General features: G+C 36.6%; 1 long non-coding RNA gene across 1 annotated transcript; it reads right to left on the minus strand.

Moving 5' to 3' along the window:
* Positions 1–1,235: 1,235 nt before the first annotated feature.
* LOC121101850 lies at positions 1,236–16,327 on the minus strand. Its single transcript, XR_005833861.1, has 3 exons — positions 16,041–16,327; positions 8,416–8,497; positions 1,236–1,505 (listed from the first exon to the last, which is right to left on the minus strand). It is a non-coding gene; the product is annotated as an uncharacterized LOC121101850 (long non-coding RNA).
* Between the last annotated feature and the right edge of the window lie 1,912 nt (positions 16,328–18,239).

The raw sequence follows: 18,239 nt of genomic DNA on the forward strand, positions 1-18,239 counted from the left end.
TCTTAGGACTTTAATGAGTTTAATGAATGTTTGGCTGTCATTTTTACATCAGTGCTGTCTATTATGAATAGCCACAAGCTTTAGAGGCTAGTTCTCTGTTACAGTCTACCAGACCAGTTCCCTCCCTGGCTGGTGGGTGAACATTAAGCATTTTTAAATTGTTTGATTCTGAATACATATGGTACAACAGTAAGAAGTACGTAATCTACTATGCTGTGTGGCAGATATCCAGAAATAGAAAGAAGTTCATCAAAGTACTGGCACCTGCTCGTGCTCCCTCATTCTGATCTCCTCAGGGAGGAGGAGCACAAATGCCTATCAAGGACCACTGTGGACAAAATAGACAAAGTAGAGCCAAAGACGGTTTTATATAAATGCAGATGCTGGGTTGGGTGCACTATAAGATACTGTGTCACTCAGGTCAGGGGAGTTGGAGACTAAAGCTTTAATGGGGGAAGTGGAGGGAGCACATGTGGGAGTCCTGGAGGCTGTCTTTCTCCCTTTGTCATACTACTGGTGAGGGCTGAGTGTACTTCCGTCACCCAGCTTTATTGAAGTATAATTGACAAAAATTGTGTACATTTATGGTGTACAACACGATGTACTGATTTATGTACACATTGTGAAATGGCTACCATAATCAAATTAACATATTATCACTTCACATAGTCGTCATTTTTTTTTTTTGTGCTGAGAACATTTAAGATCTACTCTCCTAGTAAAGTTTAAGTATACAATACAGTATTGTTAATTATTGTCTCCATGGTGTACTTTAGATTCCCAGAAGATTTTTATCCTGCATAACTAAAAGTTTGTATTCTTTGACCAACATTTCCCCATTTCCCCTACTGCTCAGCCCCTGGAATTCATCATTCTACTCTCTACTTCTATGAGTTTTACTCTTTTGAATTTCTCATGTAAGTGAGATCATGAAGTATTTGTATTTCTGTGTCTGACTTATTTCATGTAGCATAATGCCCTCAAGTTTCATCCATTCATCCATATTGTTGCAAAATTTCCTTGTCTTTTAAGACTTAATAATATTCCATTGTATATATGTAACCTATTTTCTTTAGCCATCATTCATCCATGGAGACTCGGGTTGCTTCTATATCTTGGCTATTGTGCGTAGTGCTGTAATGAACATGGGAGTGCAAATATCTCTTCAAGATACTGATTTTATTTCCTTTGGCCATGTTCCCAGAAGTGGGATTGCTGGATCAGATGGTAGTTCTATTTTTAATTTTTTGAGGAACCTCCATACTGTTGTCATAATGGCTGTACCAATTTACATTCCCACCAACAGAGTACAAGAGTTCCTGAGCTGGGTGTATTTTATGCAAGTAGAAAAGTTCGGTTTTAATGAGAGGAATGCCAGGGTGAGCCATATGGGAAGAGAGGCACGATCAGACTTCCAGGTTTAGTTTGGCTCCAAGCTTGAAGGAAGTGTGACAAGAGAGAGGCCAGGTGGTCTGTGAGGCTCTGGTACTGTCTGACTTGCCTTCCTAGGTAGGAAAGAAGATACATATTTAAGTCAAAAGCCCTTGCTGTGGATGAGGAGTGTACACTGGTCTGAGCCATTTCTGAAACCCAAGGAAAGGTGCCCATTCAGTTGAGGAGGGAGATGCTCTAGCATTTGACAGAATGACCTCTTGAAACAGCAATATCTGTAAAATTCTCAGCACAAACTACCAACTGCAAAATGGAAAAACAAGTTGGTTTCAGAAAGAGAGAATCATGTACTAAGCCATAGATAGCATCCTGATTTAGATATTCTTGTTAAAAAAATAAAAAGATAATGATAAAGTTTGTCATGTGGTATTAGAGAAAATCTCCCTATTCAGCTGTAGGATTCTTCAAGACAATTTGGTTTCCACCTGGCTGCCCAAAGAGAATTGCTTGGCTGCTATAGCAACTGTAGTCCCCGAATGTATGGCAGTTGACAAAAACACTCTTTATACTCTGATTTTTATGCTTAGCAACGTAGGCTGGGCTGGTGGGCTGGATAAAATAACCAGCTGGATGATAAAATTGCTGTACGACAGTGTTGTCACAACCCTTTATCGCAGACTTCACCTCCCAGTCATCCCCAAATCCCATCAGCTCCACTACCACCCCCACCCCCATCTAGCCACCATCATCCCTCACCTGGATTCTTGCAGTGGCCTCTGAATTGCCCTATTTGCACTCGTATATTTCTTCCTTCTACTCTCAACAGCTGTCAGAGTGGTCCTCTTAAAATCTGTCAGATTCCTGTCTTCCTTTGATTTAAACCCTCCAGTGGTGTATTAGTCAGCTCTTGCTTCAATTAGGCTGCTGAACAAACCACTCTGACTCTCAGTAGTTTACAGCAGCAAGTCCACAGCTCAGCTGGGGTGCCTCTGTTTCAGGCTTCAGGATGGGTTCTGATGTGCTCCATGAACCTTACTCTGGGACCCTTGCTGACGGGATGGTGACAGCCTTGAGCTTACTCTTCAGATGGTAATCAGGGGAGCTCCAGAAGCCAAGACAACCCATGTGAGCACACGTAAGGCCTCTGTCTGTGTCACATTAGTGAACATTCCATTGACCAAAGCAAGGCATATGTGTCAATGGTGTAAGGAAATACACGTTACACACGTGGGAGGGGCCTGCAAAGGACTATAGCCAAGGGTGTGTGTAAGTATATCATCCTATTACCAGCAAGTGAAAAAAAATGGGACCAATAATCAAAGCTCCCCAGAATTGCTTCTGAGAGCTCTTGGGGGTGGGGGGGAAGAGTTCTTACCACAGTTTACAAGGGCCTATGCAATCTGGTCTCTGACCACCTCTAGGAAGTGATTTTTCTACCCCTTTTCTCCTTTCTCTCTGTTGCAGATGCTTTGGTTCTTTTTCTATTCATTGAACCCTCCACACACGTTCTTGGCCCTGGACTTTTCCATTCATTATTCCTGCTGCCTGAAATTCTCCCCACACTTCTGCAAGCTCACTCTTCTCCATCTCATTCTGGCCTCTGTTGAAATGTCATTTCCTAAGAAAAGCCTTCCCAGGCCCCATGCTTCACCTGCCAGGACTTGCCACACTCCTTCTTCACAACCTGCTCAATTTCTTTTTTCTTAAACAGCACTAGCACTGCCTGTCATGTGTTCTAAACATCTTTTTTTATTTGGTTTTTCTCTGTCTATTCCATGAGAAAGTAAGCTTGATGAAGGCAGAACATTGATGCTCTCAACACAGAGCAGGGGCTCAAAATATAAGTGTCGAATGAATGAACAAACTGAATTTCAGTAGCTGTCAGGTCCTACTCCTTCTCTGTCGCTCCGCACAACCTGCAAAGTCCTGGGACACCAGCACGTGGCCTGGGAAAGACAGAACACTCACAGGCCAAGGGCAAGGTGTTTTTGCTTTTGTTTTTTCCCTCTTCGGTTTCTTACAAGCTCCTTCCGCCGATGGAAAATATTGATCTCAGAGTCATTTTTTCTTGTATTTTCCCTTCCAAGTAGCTCGTTGAAATTGAAGAAGGCCCAGGATTTTGTTATGAGCTCCTATCAATCATTGCTGGAGTCGATGCACTCTGGATTGTTTGTGTGTCTGTGTGTATTAGGGGTGGGCAAACCGTTAATATTGGGTGCGAAGTTTCCAGCTTCTACTTTTTTATTTTTGCTTTAATTATTTTTGAGGTGTGGAAGTTCCCTGTCATAAATAAGGCGTGTGTATATTTGAACATACAACAACTCTTATTCTCTAGCTCTAGGGGTTTGACCCAGAGTGAATAATCTGGCCCTTGAGAGAGGTATTGAAGAAAGCACTTTCAGAAACAGGGTATCTTAAAAAGACGTATGTAGGGAGGACTGGAGATACCAAAAGGCCTGGTTTTACTGGGAAGGCCGGACGATAGCATTCACACCGTGGGCAGAGAATCCTTCACATACGTGTGTCAACCCTGCAATACCTTGTGCCTGCTCTGGGGGCAGGCCTGGCCAAATACCAGCTGTGAAGGGGGTCGCATGTGTGGTAGAAGGGTGGAAGTCATTTCCGCAAGAGAGCTCCTTATCAGTGCGTGATTGGAGATGATATGCAGAAGAAGAACTGCGATTCGGAGCGTAGGGAACAAAGCCGAAAGTCAGGAAGTGGGACGGCAACCGGTCAGTGTGTCGGAAGGAACACAAGGGAACCAGGGAACAGGTTAAGATTCAGCACAGAAGATCAAGGAAAAACGGCAAGGTACAAGGGGGCAGTTCTGAAAGTCATTCTGTCAATGCCCCAAGCGTGCCTCACACTTCTTTTAGGTATAGCCTGTGAGTTGGAGCAGATATATCAGATGTGTGTGCTCAGTATTTTATAGAGATTATAGCTCAATTTATTTGTTTGTTTGTTTGTTTTTAGGATTTTATTTTTAAGTCATCTGTACACCCAGCGTGGGGCTTGAACTCATAACTCCAAGATCAAGAGTCACGTTCTCCACCTACTAAGCTGCCCAGGTGTCCCTCAATTTATTTGTGTTTAATTGCTATTATTGTTTAGGTGAAAAGGCATAATTCAAGTTAGATAGGTGTGTAAAGGTTCTAGTATTTGAAGGAATCTGAGTTGCAAAAAAAAAAGTAAAATATTCTCTTCTACCTCAAGTCATTTGGTGTGTCCTAATTTAGTCCTAATGAGGTGTGTCCATTTAGTCCTAATAAGCAGAAATGATGCCCATTACTCCAATCAAAGGTAAAAAAGAAAAGGTATGAGAGTAGATAATTCGGTCTGTCTTGAAACCCAAATCTCTTCTTTCAGAACTCTAATGACGTATTTAGACCCTAATCGACATGACATTTAATGGAATATATATTTATAAATTTTTAAAGTACACGGTTTAAGTAAAACATTTTTGTATATAACCAATAAATATTGCAACATCTTTACATTGTAATTGTCATCACCATTATTGTGTCTTTATTTGTGGCTTTAGCTCAGTATGCTGAGATAAAGGACAAACGTTTGAAAAATAATACATGATTATATTGGCAACATTAAAGATCATGGTAAGCAAGCAGGCCTTATTCATGTAATTGTTTGGGGCATCAAAGAGTTTTAAACAAACCCTGGTTAAAACTGCATTTCATGAATTCACACTCATTTACTAAGTTTTTTTCCTTTATGTAAAATCACATTGCCTAGGGGGAAATCTTCTATTGGAGACACTGATAAGACACACTTTCTGGGATTATCTTGGGTCCATATAATCTGTTTCTGCTCTGCCTGAGAGCATTTTATTTCCATCAGTTTCCTTTTCTACGTTTTCCCTCTTTCCAAATTAGTTTTAGGCAGTGGATACTTATATATCAATTGTCTTCAATAATATAAGTACTTCTTTGTTCATTCATGCCAACTCTTTATCATGGTGTCTGGTACAAGATAGATACTCTCTAACATTGGTGTTCATACTATCCCCAGACTAGCACATTTCCTTGTCGTTTTCCATTGCTCCCTCATTCAACAAATATTTACTGAGGTCCAGTCAGGCTCATAAAAAGTTGTACGATAATGAACTACCCCACTGGGCTGCATTCTTGCCGTGTGAGGGTCAAAGCCAAGACTACGATCAAGTTATATGGTTCAATTCTAACAGAATTGTAACTTTTCCTTTAGTCGTCTAAGGTTTTGTAAGCAAAAACTCCTACTAATTGCCCAAATCCTCTATGTCAAAATATAAAATTATTACTCATTATTCATTTGTACTATTTTTTTCATTATATACCATTATTAATTTGTACACCAGTGTCTTTGCATTAGTTATTTATTGCTTTGTATCAAATCACCCTCAAACCCTAATAGCTTGAAACAACACATGTTTACTATCTCATAAAGTTTCTTCAAGTTTGGAGACCAGAAATGACTTAGCTAGGTGGTTGTGGCTCAGAGTTTCCTTTGAGATTACAGTAAAAATGTCACCCAGGGCTGTGGCCATCTGAAGGTTTGACAGGGCCAGAGGGTCTGCTTCCAAGATGGCTCAGTCACGTGACTTTTGGCCAGAGCCCCAGTTCCTTGCCATGGAGGCCCCTCCATAGAGTTGTTTACATGGTATCTAGCTTCTCTCAGAATTAGCAACCCAAAAGAGAGCAAGATAAATTTAATTTCTGTCAACTGAAGAGCAATATTCTATACTCTTAAATAAAAGAAACAATCTATTAATAATGGTTTTAAAAAAGAGAGGAGGGGGCAAACAGACAAAGCCTTTTATGACTTATTCCCAGTCACTTGCAACATAGTCTGTTCTTTGCTTAAGACCAGCCCACACTCAAAGGGAGGAGAATCAGGCTCCACTCTTTGAAGGGAGAATACAAGAGTCTGTGGACATATTTTAAAACTACTAAAATCATAGCATCATCAAAGCATTCTGAGCCATCTCCTTACTTTCCTAAATGAGGAAACTGAGTCCCAGAGATGTGATGACGCTACGAGCTCTCACCACCCTCACACTTCTTTTTTTTTTTTTTTTTAAAGAGTTTATGTATTTATGTGACAGAGAGACAGGCAGCGAGAGAGGGAACACAGCAGGGGGAGTGGGAGAGGAAGAAGCAGGCTCATAGAGGAGGAGCCTGACATGGGACTCGATCTGGGAACGCCAGGATCACGCCCTGAGCCGAAGGCAGATGCTTTAACTACTGCGCTACCCAGGCGCCCCCACCCTCACACTTCTATCCTATATGGAGTTGAAGACTTTCCTTTTTTACCTTAGGTCTTGGAGTTTTCTGGCTTCTGGGTTTTATTGAGGTTCATTCTGTCCCTTTCACTGCTTTCCATCTTATATATAGTCAACTAAATAAAAATACACATTTATCTATAAGTTCTTCATAAACAAAGAACACTTATTACTCATATTTGTATCCCAAATGCCTGGCATAGAGCCTGACACACTGTAGGGACTCAAATATATATATTAATTTGAGCTAACTGGTTAATATTTGCTCATCTCTCACTGACATACCTTTCAAGTTGGTGTGCTCTTGTTTAAAGTCTCAGATTAAAAATAGCCAGAGGATATCTCTTAATTCTGTTTTACAGTTTATAAGTAAAGAGTGTGTACATTTGATCATGAAGATATTGAGACAAATAACAATAATTGAAAAAAAATGTTTTTTGCCTGCTATCATTCTACTAAAGGAATCGTGTGGTAGGAGGTTAAAAAAAAGGCAGATTTATGAAAGGAAATGAGAATACTTAAAGTGTTCATTAATAACTATAGAATTGAAATTGGTAGCAAATAGAATCTGTCTAAAAAACAGAATCAGCTACTTCTTAGACGTTAAGGTTTACTAACAGCTAGTGTGGATAACGGTACAAATTTTATTCAATAGATGAATGTGAATGAATGAATGTGAAAGGAAGACATTCCATTTTATTCTCTATTCCGTCTACCAGAGTGAAACAAAATCCCAGAAATACAGTATCAGTGTTGAAATAAGTCTATATGCAAGAGCTAAGTCTCCTTGTTAGCTATTAGCTGATTCTAATTACCCTATTGCTCTCGGGGAGCACAGTCCATCTCCAAACCAGGTCTCTGTGTCCACTAGGGAACACAGTCTCCAGAGAAGGTCCAGGGATTAGCAGCAAATGGGAACCGGAATCCCACTGTAGCCCTACCTCACACTGTTCTCTTTAGTGAGGTAGTTTTTCACTGCTATGAGCTACTCATGAATGTATTCATTTATCCACTAATTGTCAAGCACTGTCTACATGATTCACATAATGCTGAGGACCTTAACCAGTTAAAAACAATAAATAAGGCATTTCTTATGGCACTAAATGTACCATAATAATATTCACTTCCTTAGTATTTTCCAATGGACAAGATAAGTTATGCATCTAACCTTCATTAGTCAACATTGCCAGATTAGATATTATCCCCATTTTACAGATGAGGTAAGTAAGACTTAAAGCGTTTAGAGGATGGGTCTTAGATGGCAGGCTAGCAAGTGACAAGCCTGAGCTCAAATTCAGGCAGTCTAACCATATGTAGAACACATTCTCCATCCACAAGACATATGTCCATTGATTCGAAAACAAGGACACAATTACTAAAGTTCAAGGACATTTATAGCCTTGAGTGAATGTTACAAAATAAACTTTTCTCTGGATCCCAACTGTGGAATGTGAGATCAGTTACATCTCAAGACAGTCTGTCGGGCCTCAGGAAAGGAACATGTGAAAAGTGTCTGTGGGCCAACAGTGTCCTTACACTTAAAAAATACATTTAGTAGAGTTAAAAGTGTGGTTAGTCCCCTTATCACTTATCATCTTTTATTGCTACTTTCTCTTCTTCTTATTCATCATCTTATTTTGCCTACTTTCCTTGATTAATTTTGGTCTTAGTTCCCAAAGGAAAGAGAAAATTAATGTTAAAAAAAATATGAGGATGCAAGATGTAAAATTTCCTCAGATGCTTCTTACCTCAATGGCTGTGGTGCCTTCTTCATGTGGGGAATTCAGATCTGTGGGAAGCCACGCTCTTGGGAATTTTTGATTGGATGAGCTATTCACATGACAGACATGAGAAAGTAACAGTGTTAAATGAGACACATATATTTGCATTACACAAAGTTTAAAATTATAATTTCTCTAGTTTTAGTTTTAGGTTTTTAAAATGTTGTTTTCCCTGGAGAGATAGAAATGGCATCTTGAGGGGAAATTACTTCACGGAAGCTATGTAATTTAATTGGATTTATTTCTAATAATGTGTGACATGAAAAGGTTAATTTGAAATGTTGAGAAGCAATGAACTCCTTGGATGATTCACCAAAAATTAGTTTTACTTTACAAATTACTGTCTTTCTTGCCTGAGGGTCAGCTGGTACTGAAGTTCTCAGGCTGTTGGGTATAAAATAATGAGAAGAAATAACATCACATAAAAAAAAAACAAAATTTCACATTCAAATGCCTGTTATAACATAAATTAAACCACTATTTTACATATTTTTTCATTACTTTCTGGTTTTAGTATATACCCTAAGTTTCAGAGCATTTTCAAAAGTCAGTGCCTTGAAACTTACATACTTTAGTTAGTAGTCTGATAAAAACCAGAATAATTAGATTTAACATGCTAAGAACACCTTTTACTTGTTTTTTTCATAGTACTGAATTTACTTTTTGATTTAGCTTTTTGGATTATTCCTAAATGTGGTTTTGAAATACTTCCTTTAGTACATTTAGCTGTATGTTTTGGAGCCAATAAAATAAACTGAGAAATGTTTAATACCACTGGTCAGAATTCAGATATATTTTAGTAGTGTTCCAATAGAGTAAAATAAAATAACTACCTTTTATGTTAGGCAATTCATTAGTTATTGACCCAGTAATAAATCATCTCATAATCAAAATAGTTTCAAGGCCCAAACTTCAATATCATTTAGTAATTCATTCACCTGTCAAATGTTAATTAAATATCTCTTGGTTACTTACTAAAGTACACAACCAATCTTATGCTGATTATCAGTATACAACCCTACTAATAGCTAGAGTGAGTATTAGCAGTATCATATAGGAGACTGTAGAACCATATATACATAATATTATATGCATATATTCTATAGACTACGTAGCACCACATAGGTTAGTGCATTTTGTGTTGTAAGAATTTCCTTCAGAATGTTCACAAATTCAAGCAAATTTTCTTAATAAAATACACCGCTTCACAACTATCTAAAATAGTGAAGAATGTGAGTTCTTGAGCCCTGTGAAGTACAAAGGGAAAATAGTTATTGGTCGTAGAGAGACTGGAAAAGCCAAGATGGAGGATTGCTTAGGGAAATCCCATGTATTATTAGTTAGGTCCAGTTACCCTACAGAATGCAAAAAGAGGTTTCAACTCTACCATCTGTGTAACCATGGGCAGCTCCGTAAGCATATATAAAGGGGGCCACCAACTATCATAACTCTATAATAATTATGTTTAATAATGCTTTTTAGTTATAGAATGGTCACTGAAGACAGTATCAACATTTACTGAATGATAGAAAAAGATGGAAACCAGAAACTTTGAGATAATGCATAAGAAAAAGATAAAACTGAAATGTGCTCAGAAATACTTTCAGTATTGTCCTTGTAAAAGCACAATATGGTTTACATTCTTTTCAAAACCGTAGTGTGTCTGAAAGGCAGTTCTATAGCCACTGGAATCACTTCACATGCAGGTAAGCTCATAAGGCAGATGGAGTCTCCGGCTTTGTTCACTTGGAGATGTTTTAAAATTTCGTTGGTTTGGGTAAACTTTGTCATCTTTTAGCAGCTACTTCTCTCCTGTTCACATTTGCCTAGATTAAATGAGTCTAAAGACTTTAAAAATAAGTGTTTTTGTTTATCTGGTTTGGATTCACTGTGTAAAGTGAAAAAAAATTTAAGCATGCATTATATAAGCATTTGGCTATTAATGTGTGAAGCAAAGGTTTCATATTTTATTTATAATTTGTTGTGATGAAAGGCCTGATTCAAAACACAAATATAGCCACAAAGCCACTGTTCAAAAATGATATCTGATTTTTTATGACATTTTGTTTCTCTAAAAGAGGGCTGGTGTCATTTAGGAAATCTTTTTCTTTTTAATACTGAAGCCTAGGGGAAAATCTATTTAGTTTAATGGTCAACCTTAGTTATTATTTATATTCTTTTTGACTGTCTATGCTTCCTCTGGTGGATAATATTACATAAGAAAATTTTCCATTTATTTCCCCTTTATTCTCCTCTAGACCCTGTATAGCCAATACAGTAACACTGTACCCCACTAATCTAAAACTCTGCACCTGAGTGATACATTCTATCATGTTCCTTTTATCATATAGTACTATATCAGTATAGAATTTCCCCATTGTAATTTCTGAAAGCTAAACAAATGTAGCCCAATTAATCTGTTTTAATTGCCCATTAATAAATAGCAATAACAAAAAGTTTTTTGATGCTCATGAGACAATTTACATGTCATGGGCATGCCAGAATCTTTCTTTATGAATACATAGGAAATATTTGTTCCATTGTAAGGAGTAAAAATACAATTAATTTGATTGTATCATCTCATTATTTTTGAGTATGCAAAGAGTGCTTTGTAAATTATACGTTTAGCCATTAGTACTAGCCAAGGAGGAATGACCTGGGTGTTCTGTTTAACACACTTTTTAATGTTAAATAAAGCAGATTTTAAAAAACCAAACTATTGGATTTGGGCCCTTAATTTACCCAGAGTATACCTGTTCAGAATTCCACAATTTCATAAGTAAATGTCACTATTTTTTAGAAAACAATGTTTTATTCTTGCCTCTCCTTTACCAACCTTGCAAAAGATTCTTCAGAAAAAGACCTCCAATATAATCCTGCTTTCAACTTGAATAGAATGAGCAATGAGAACAAGCACAAATCTAAGAATTATTATTCATAGACTAAAACTTCTTCGTTACAAAATTAATCTACAGCAGTAATTTTCATGGGATTTTCAAAGCCAAGTTCATTTAAGCCCTCTCTTCCTGACCTGAACACATACACACCTGATTTGAAAACCGGTGATATAGACCAGGGAATCCATTTTTTTCCTCTCTCCAGATTACTTTATATACAAATTGATAGCTAGAGTTGGTGTACATATTGTATACATATTGAAAACCACACATGTATACATATGACAACTACTATATATAATATGCTTTGTTTTATGAGGACTTTTAACCATAAATGAAAAACATTTTAGTTCCAACAGAAAAACTGAAAGGATGCAAACAATTCAGACCTGAAAATATACAAATGGCCAATAAATATACTTTATAAAATTTCAAACTCACTAATAATAAAAAAATGCAAGTAAAAATAAGTTGCCATAAGTTTTTAAAATGCTGAAATACCCAATGGTGCTGAAGATATGCTTAGTCTGTTTAAACACTGCTGGTCAAAGTCTAAATGGAAATAACATTTCTTGGAAAATAGTTTCTAGGAAAAGAAATTTATATTTATTCAAATACATTTATCTTTGCATGATTTAATGGGAAAAAGTATAAATAGCCTAAATACCCAATTATAATGGAATGTGTATATCATTTTTTTTGCATCTATATAATGGAATATTATACCATTAGTAAAAAAAATTAGCCTTTAGAAAAGAGCAATTATTTTTTTCTAATACAGAGGTAACAATATCATTATAGAAAATCAGAAAATACTGAAATAATAACAAACAGTAAGATTACCTATAGCCCAACTACACACAGAAAACTTTGTGTGTGATTTTTTTTCTATCTTTAGTTAAGGTTAAACTGTATATACTGTATATTTAATTTTTTTAGATTGGGGAGAGGGGCAGAGGGAGAGAGAGAAAATCTTTTTTTAATTTTTTTAAAGATTTTATTTACTCATTTGTCAGAGAGAGAGAGCACAAGCAGGGGGAGCAGCAGGCAGAGGTGGAAGGAGCCAGATGCAGGAATCAATCCCAGGACCCTGGGATTGTGACCTGAGCCAAAGGCAGATGCTTAACCGACTGAGCCACCCAGGCACCCAAAGGGAGAGAGAATCTTAAACAGGCTCCATACCCACCTCAGAGTCCAACTTGGGGCTTGATCTCAAGACCCTGAGATCATGACCCGAGCTGAAACCAAGAGTTGGATGCTTAACTGACTGAGCCACCCAGGCACCCCCTTTTGTTTTTAAGAGAGGGGGAGAGAGAAGGAAAGGGGGGAGGCTGTATATTTAATTTTTAATCAATCTTTTTTTAAAAAAAATATTTTATCGGAGGTGATTATGTGTATATGTGTGTGTTGCAGAGAAAGCGTGAGTGAGAGCTAGAGAGAATAAGAAAGCTAGAAGGGAGGGTGCAGTGGGAGAGAGAGCAAGAGAGAGAATGGGAATTCCTTGGAAAAAAAAATTTAAGGCAGATTCATTGTTGATTGAATGCCCTTTGATCTACTACAGATTTTTTTGTTTGTTTATTTACATAATCTCTACACCCAATGTGGGGCTTGAACTCGCAACCCTGAGATCAAGAGTCACATGCTCTTCCAACTGAGCCAGCAAGGCACCCCTACTATAGTTTCTTTCTTTCTTTCTTCTTTCTTTCTTTCTTTCTTTCTTTCTTTCTTTCTTTCTTTCTTTCTTTCTTTCAACAGTAACTGGAACAGGAGTATCTACATGTGGTGGATTATTTGCAAAGATGGCCACCAACAATTCCTTCCATCCCTCTATATATGTGCCCCTCCTTCCATCAAGAGGCGAAGTCTTCTACCCTTAAACCTGGACTAGTCCTATGATCTGCTTTGGCCAGTAGACCGTGTGAAAGTGATATTGGTTGACTTCTGGGCCTAGGTCTCAATAAACTTTGCAGCTTCTGTTTTTTCATGCTCTTGGAAGCCAGCCATTATGTAAAGAATTCCAACTGTCTAACTAGAAAAAGTTTATGGGGAGAAAGGGAAGGATCTTGGAAGAATTATAAAGAGAAGAGAGGCCCATTCAACCCCCCGGCATTCTAGCCACCCCAGCTGACTGCCAAATTTCTGGGTGAAGCCATCTTGGATCCTCCAGCCCCCGTGGAGTTGCCCCAGCTAATGTCACTCAGAGCAGGGACTAACTCTCCCTAGTAAAACCATCCATTGGCAGTTGTCTGCCATTTTGTTGATGTTCTAGCCTTTATGTATTGGAATGATCTGTTAAGCAGCAGTAAGTTAACTGAAATACCGTATGAACCAGATGTGGCTAATGGTGAGATGGGCTTAGGAGGCAGAACACCTCTGGGCATGTCCCTCTTTCTTTTACCCTTTCTTTTTCTCTTTTCTGAAACATGGCAGCTACAGATGGCAGCCCCTATATGGTGGTGAGGTGACGGTAGGAGGATGAACTTCTATATACTAAGAACAGCATGGGGAAAGATGGAAAGGGTTAGATTGCTGATGGCATCCCTGAACTACCACCCTGCCTCACATCTGCCTACCTCCAGAATTCTTGCAGGTACATCTGCCTACCTCCGGAAGTAGGTAGGTAAGCACTTACATGTTTTAAATGCTAAGCCTATTTGTGAGGTTTGCTGTCCCTTCCAGCTGAATATAATTTAAACTGACTCAGCAGGCTTTTAAATTTTTGGTAAAATTTCAAGACACAAAAAGAATTACTTATGATATAATTGTATGTGGCAGAATCAGGTTTCAAACATGGTTGTCCTAACAATAAGAAAAGTATCTATAGCTATCTATCTATCATCTATCTATCTATCTATCTATCAATCATCTTTCTATCTGCTTATCCACATACCTATCTATCCATCTGTCTCTATCTTTGTCTGTATCTATCCATCCCTTATTTATCACAAAGGAATAAATGAATAAAAACTGGAATGTAACAAATCAAATGCATCTTACGACTTTTATAATCAGTGGTTCATTCACTTAATCACTTAATGCAACTCACTGAGTGTTGTTTTCTCCAGGCATAAAATAGAGCTAAGCAGTATATCTATTTTGCAGCATTGTTGGGAGGTAGAGAAAATGTATGTAAGGTGTTTAGATTTGTGCTTATACTAAGTAAGTGCTGAAAAAATGTTAGCTAAAATGATTTCTATTAAGTTTTCATTTTTATTTCTATTATTTTTGCTTCTCTAATTTTTACAATAAGAGTAGTTACTTTTATAATCAGAGAACAAAACAAAGCAAAGAGATTCTTGCAGAAAATCTCTGGATGGTACTTATACAGTATTAAGCTCCAAAACAAATACAAAGTTCTATGGAGCAGAGGTTGAGTTTCCAAGTTTTGTGGCTTAGAAATCGGGTCTGCTAGAATCATTTCATCCACTGCCTGAAATGTTTACAAGTATTATTTAAGTATTTTGTTTAATATTAAATAGCAAAAATGAATCTTTATGGCAAAATCAATCTTTCTTTTACGTTCTTCTACATATTCTTGACTAAACTGGTGTACTTTAAAATTGCCACAAAACCCCACCCAGTAAAGCTTGCAATGTTTCTAGATGGGTGGTTCACAAAACATCAAGTTGAACTTGTCTGAGATTTTTCTGAACATATGGCAAAGAGGTGGGAGCTAACACTTTTAGTTACTTATACTCTCTGGATTTGCCTGGGCTGATATTTCTGGAACTTTAATATTACTCAAAATAAAGTAGAGAAAACAGCACAAAGAATTTGATTATTTCTGACTGGTGGTTGATCCCCAGTGTTGATGGAAATCTGGCAATTATAACAAGAGAGTCTGATGGCTTTGGATTCTTGAATTTTAAGTCATTTCATAACTTGAAGGTGGATGTTCCAATTTCGGTTTTGCTACTGACTGGCTTCCTATTATTATCACATTGTCCTGGTTTTTTAATGCGTAAAATGGGGTTATAATGCTGATCTTTTCTGCCTCTCTCTCTTTCAGAGTATCTCAGATGTTGAAATTCTTTAATGTGAAGTATAACAATGCATGCAATATATCCAGATAAAATAAAAATATGCAACTAAGGAAATCACTGCAGAGGGAATACTGAAATGAGAGAAATAAAATGAAACTAGAAGTGAGTAGTAAAATATTTGCCAAGAGATACTGTGTGCTTGTTGGACACGAGCCATGATTTTGACGCTGTGTTCTCTAACAGCCAACAAAAAGGAAAAAAATATGGGCTACACAATTCAGCGGGTCAATAAGACAGAACTGACTGTATCAATAGCCATACAAACCCAAAAGCAAAGCTGTTGTTCCAAGGACACTATGTTCCTGGGAACTTCTCTACCATAGCTATATTAACACTTTCATAGGGCGATTTCTTATAAAATTATTCGAAACAGACCAGTGAGAGAACACCAAGTTCAGTATGATCAATCTAGGTAGTACCAAAATACTATAAATTCTGGTGCAGGCTTTCTGATGCTCTAACTTCATCCAGGGATTCACACTGAAGCACTTAGACATGGAAAGATTGCACAACTTTTTCCCAGTCTTCAGTCAGTCATGTTTCTTTCAAATGAGCCTTTGTTAAGAACTGGATTGTGATTGCAACATGTTGCCAGTTACATTTCAAGTTAATTGCCAGTTAAGTTTCAATGGAGCTGGCAAGCAGAACCTACATTCTCCTGTGAAAGCAGAGTTTAACAAGGACAGCGCCAGAACAGAGTCACCAGACCTCTTCATGCAGATGGGCTGAGGGATGGGCAGGGCCAGGATTCTCCTCTTGAATATGAGCTGTGAAATGCGGTTGTTCAACAAAACAGAAAAAAATTAAAATATAATAATAAATGGAAAAACAGACATTCAAACTGGATGAAGTCTAAAAACAAAAGAAGCAGAAATCGAGTATACTTTTAAGGTAAGAGAATTTATCCCCAAGAAAAAATATTAATTTTAAAATACAGAAAAAGCCATTGTTAAGAAAATTAAATAGACTTGAAAATAAATTCAATCTAAGAAGTGAGGTCTAAAAAGTAAAAAGTTAAGAAAGAGGTTATTAAGACTAAAAGTAGTTTTTAAGAATATAAACTTTTTCTATTAAAACTGTAGAAATAAATTTTTAAGTTACAAGAAAATAAGAGCCAGAGAATCTAAGATATAAAAATAAAATAGAATAAAAATCGCTAGTACACAGCATATAAGTTATCAATAATAAATTTTAGACAAATGATGAGGTGATGAACTGCAGAAATCAATTTTTAGTAAGGGCAGGAAACAACCACGCAGAAGGCAGCCTCATGGGAGGAGTCCCTTATAAGGAAAGCTTTTCAGTGCAGGTGACTTAAGAGTCAACTCATGGGTGAGAGTGTCTTTCCTCACAGAGCAGAGCTATGCAAATTCCTCCATCTGATTTTAGTAAAGGACCTCACTCCTCTTGGAAACTTGCATAATTATAAACATTGGTGTTTCTACATCTTTACACCTCACTTTTGTTTTGTTTAGGAAAAAGTTCTGAAAGTTGAGTTGACTAAAGAATATACACATTTTAAAAGGTTTTAAATGATATATGATGTCAATTTGTCCTGTGGCTGGTAGTAATTTCTGTTTAAACAGAGCATAAAACCATCTTTTTTACTTCCACTTTGTCTAACCCTGGTATTATCACACTGTTTTCTTCTCCAATCTGAGAGGGGAAAAATACCTTGTTTTGAATTATGCATCTTTGATTGTTATTGAGATTGACCCAAATGCTTATGGAAGGAAAATTTGTTTATTCAGTACTCTTCTTCTTTCCTCTCTCTGCTAATCTTGATATAAATAGAGCAGAATACTTTAATTCTCACAAGTCAGATAACTTAACTGCCAAATGACTGTGGAATAGACATGAAATACAAAACACGTTTGTTCATATCCCTTTTGTTAAACCAGCCTTTTCCAAGCTTCCTGCTTGCTTGTTAGCTCTCAGATCTGGCTTGACTCCTAAGAAAATGGAAATGATGATTAATTAATGACAATAGTTGCTTGAATTCCCAACATTATTTGGTAACATAAAAATGCTCAAATGACTCTTAGGAAGTTTTAGGTAGTTTAATTAAAATAAAAAATAACACAATAAATTAAACTAAAACTGTTGTGTTGAACAATCAAGCATAGTTGTCTCATGATAATAGAGTTGTAGTATCAATTTTTTGTATTTTTTAGCATTATCAGAACTTGAAATTAAAACGAAGTGACAAAATTAATATGGTATTTAGATTGCAGGTAATATCCTATGTAATTCAAATTTTATTTCTTAATAACAATTTATGGACTACACATTTATATTATTATCTAATGTGTACAGAGTCCTCTTCATGTGGCTTTTAAAATGTTTTCTTACTGCCCATTTAGAGGATATTGAATATTCAGAAGGTAAGATCGATGGCTTCTATGTTCTAAGGTGAGCAAATAGGAAAATTTGATCTGTATGTTAAGAAATATTGACATCTTTTGCAAAAATAGTTTCAATATTGAAAAGGGAAGACAGATGTCCTCAGGTTTTAAAAATAAATTTCAGATTGTAAGACATGAAATTACAGGAAAGGTTTTCAATTTCTTAGAGAAAATAAAAATTACAAAATATTTAATCAAAAATTCAAGTTGCTTCACTTTCATGGCAAGTGCTCAAAATGTACAAAACTATTTGAAAGCCTAAAAAAAAAATCCAAACTGAAATTTCATTAGGTACTATTTTAGGATTTTTTTTTTCTTGCTTTTAATAGAGTTTAAGAATAATCTTTAACAAGCAAAGAGACATTAAAGGGTAAATCAAAGACCTTAATTTTATTTTTTATTTTTTAATTTTTTTTTTATTTTTTAAAGATTGCATTTATTTACTT

The sequence above is a fragment of the Ursus maritimus genome, unplaced genomic scaffold, assembly GCF_017311325.1.
Source record: "Ursus maritimus isolate PB19 unplaced genomic scaffold, ASM1731132v1 scaffold_11, whole genome shotgun sequence".
NCBI lineage: Eukaryota > Metazoa > Chordata > Mammalia > Carnivora > Ursidae > Ursus > Ursus maritimus.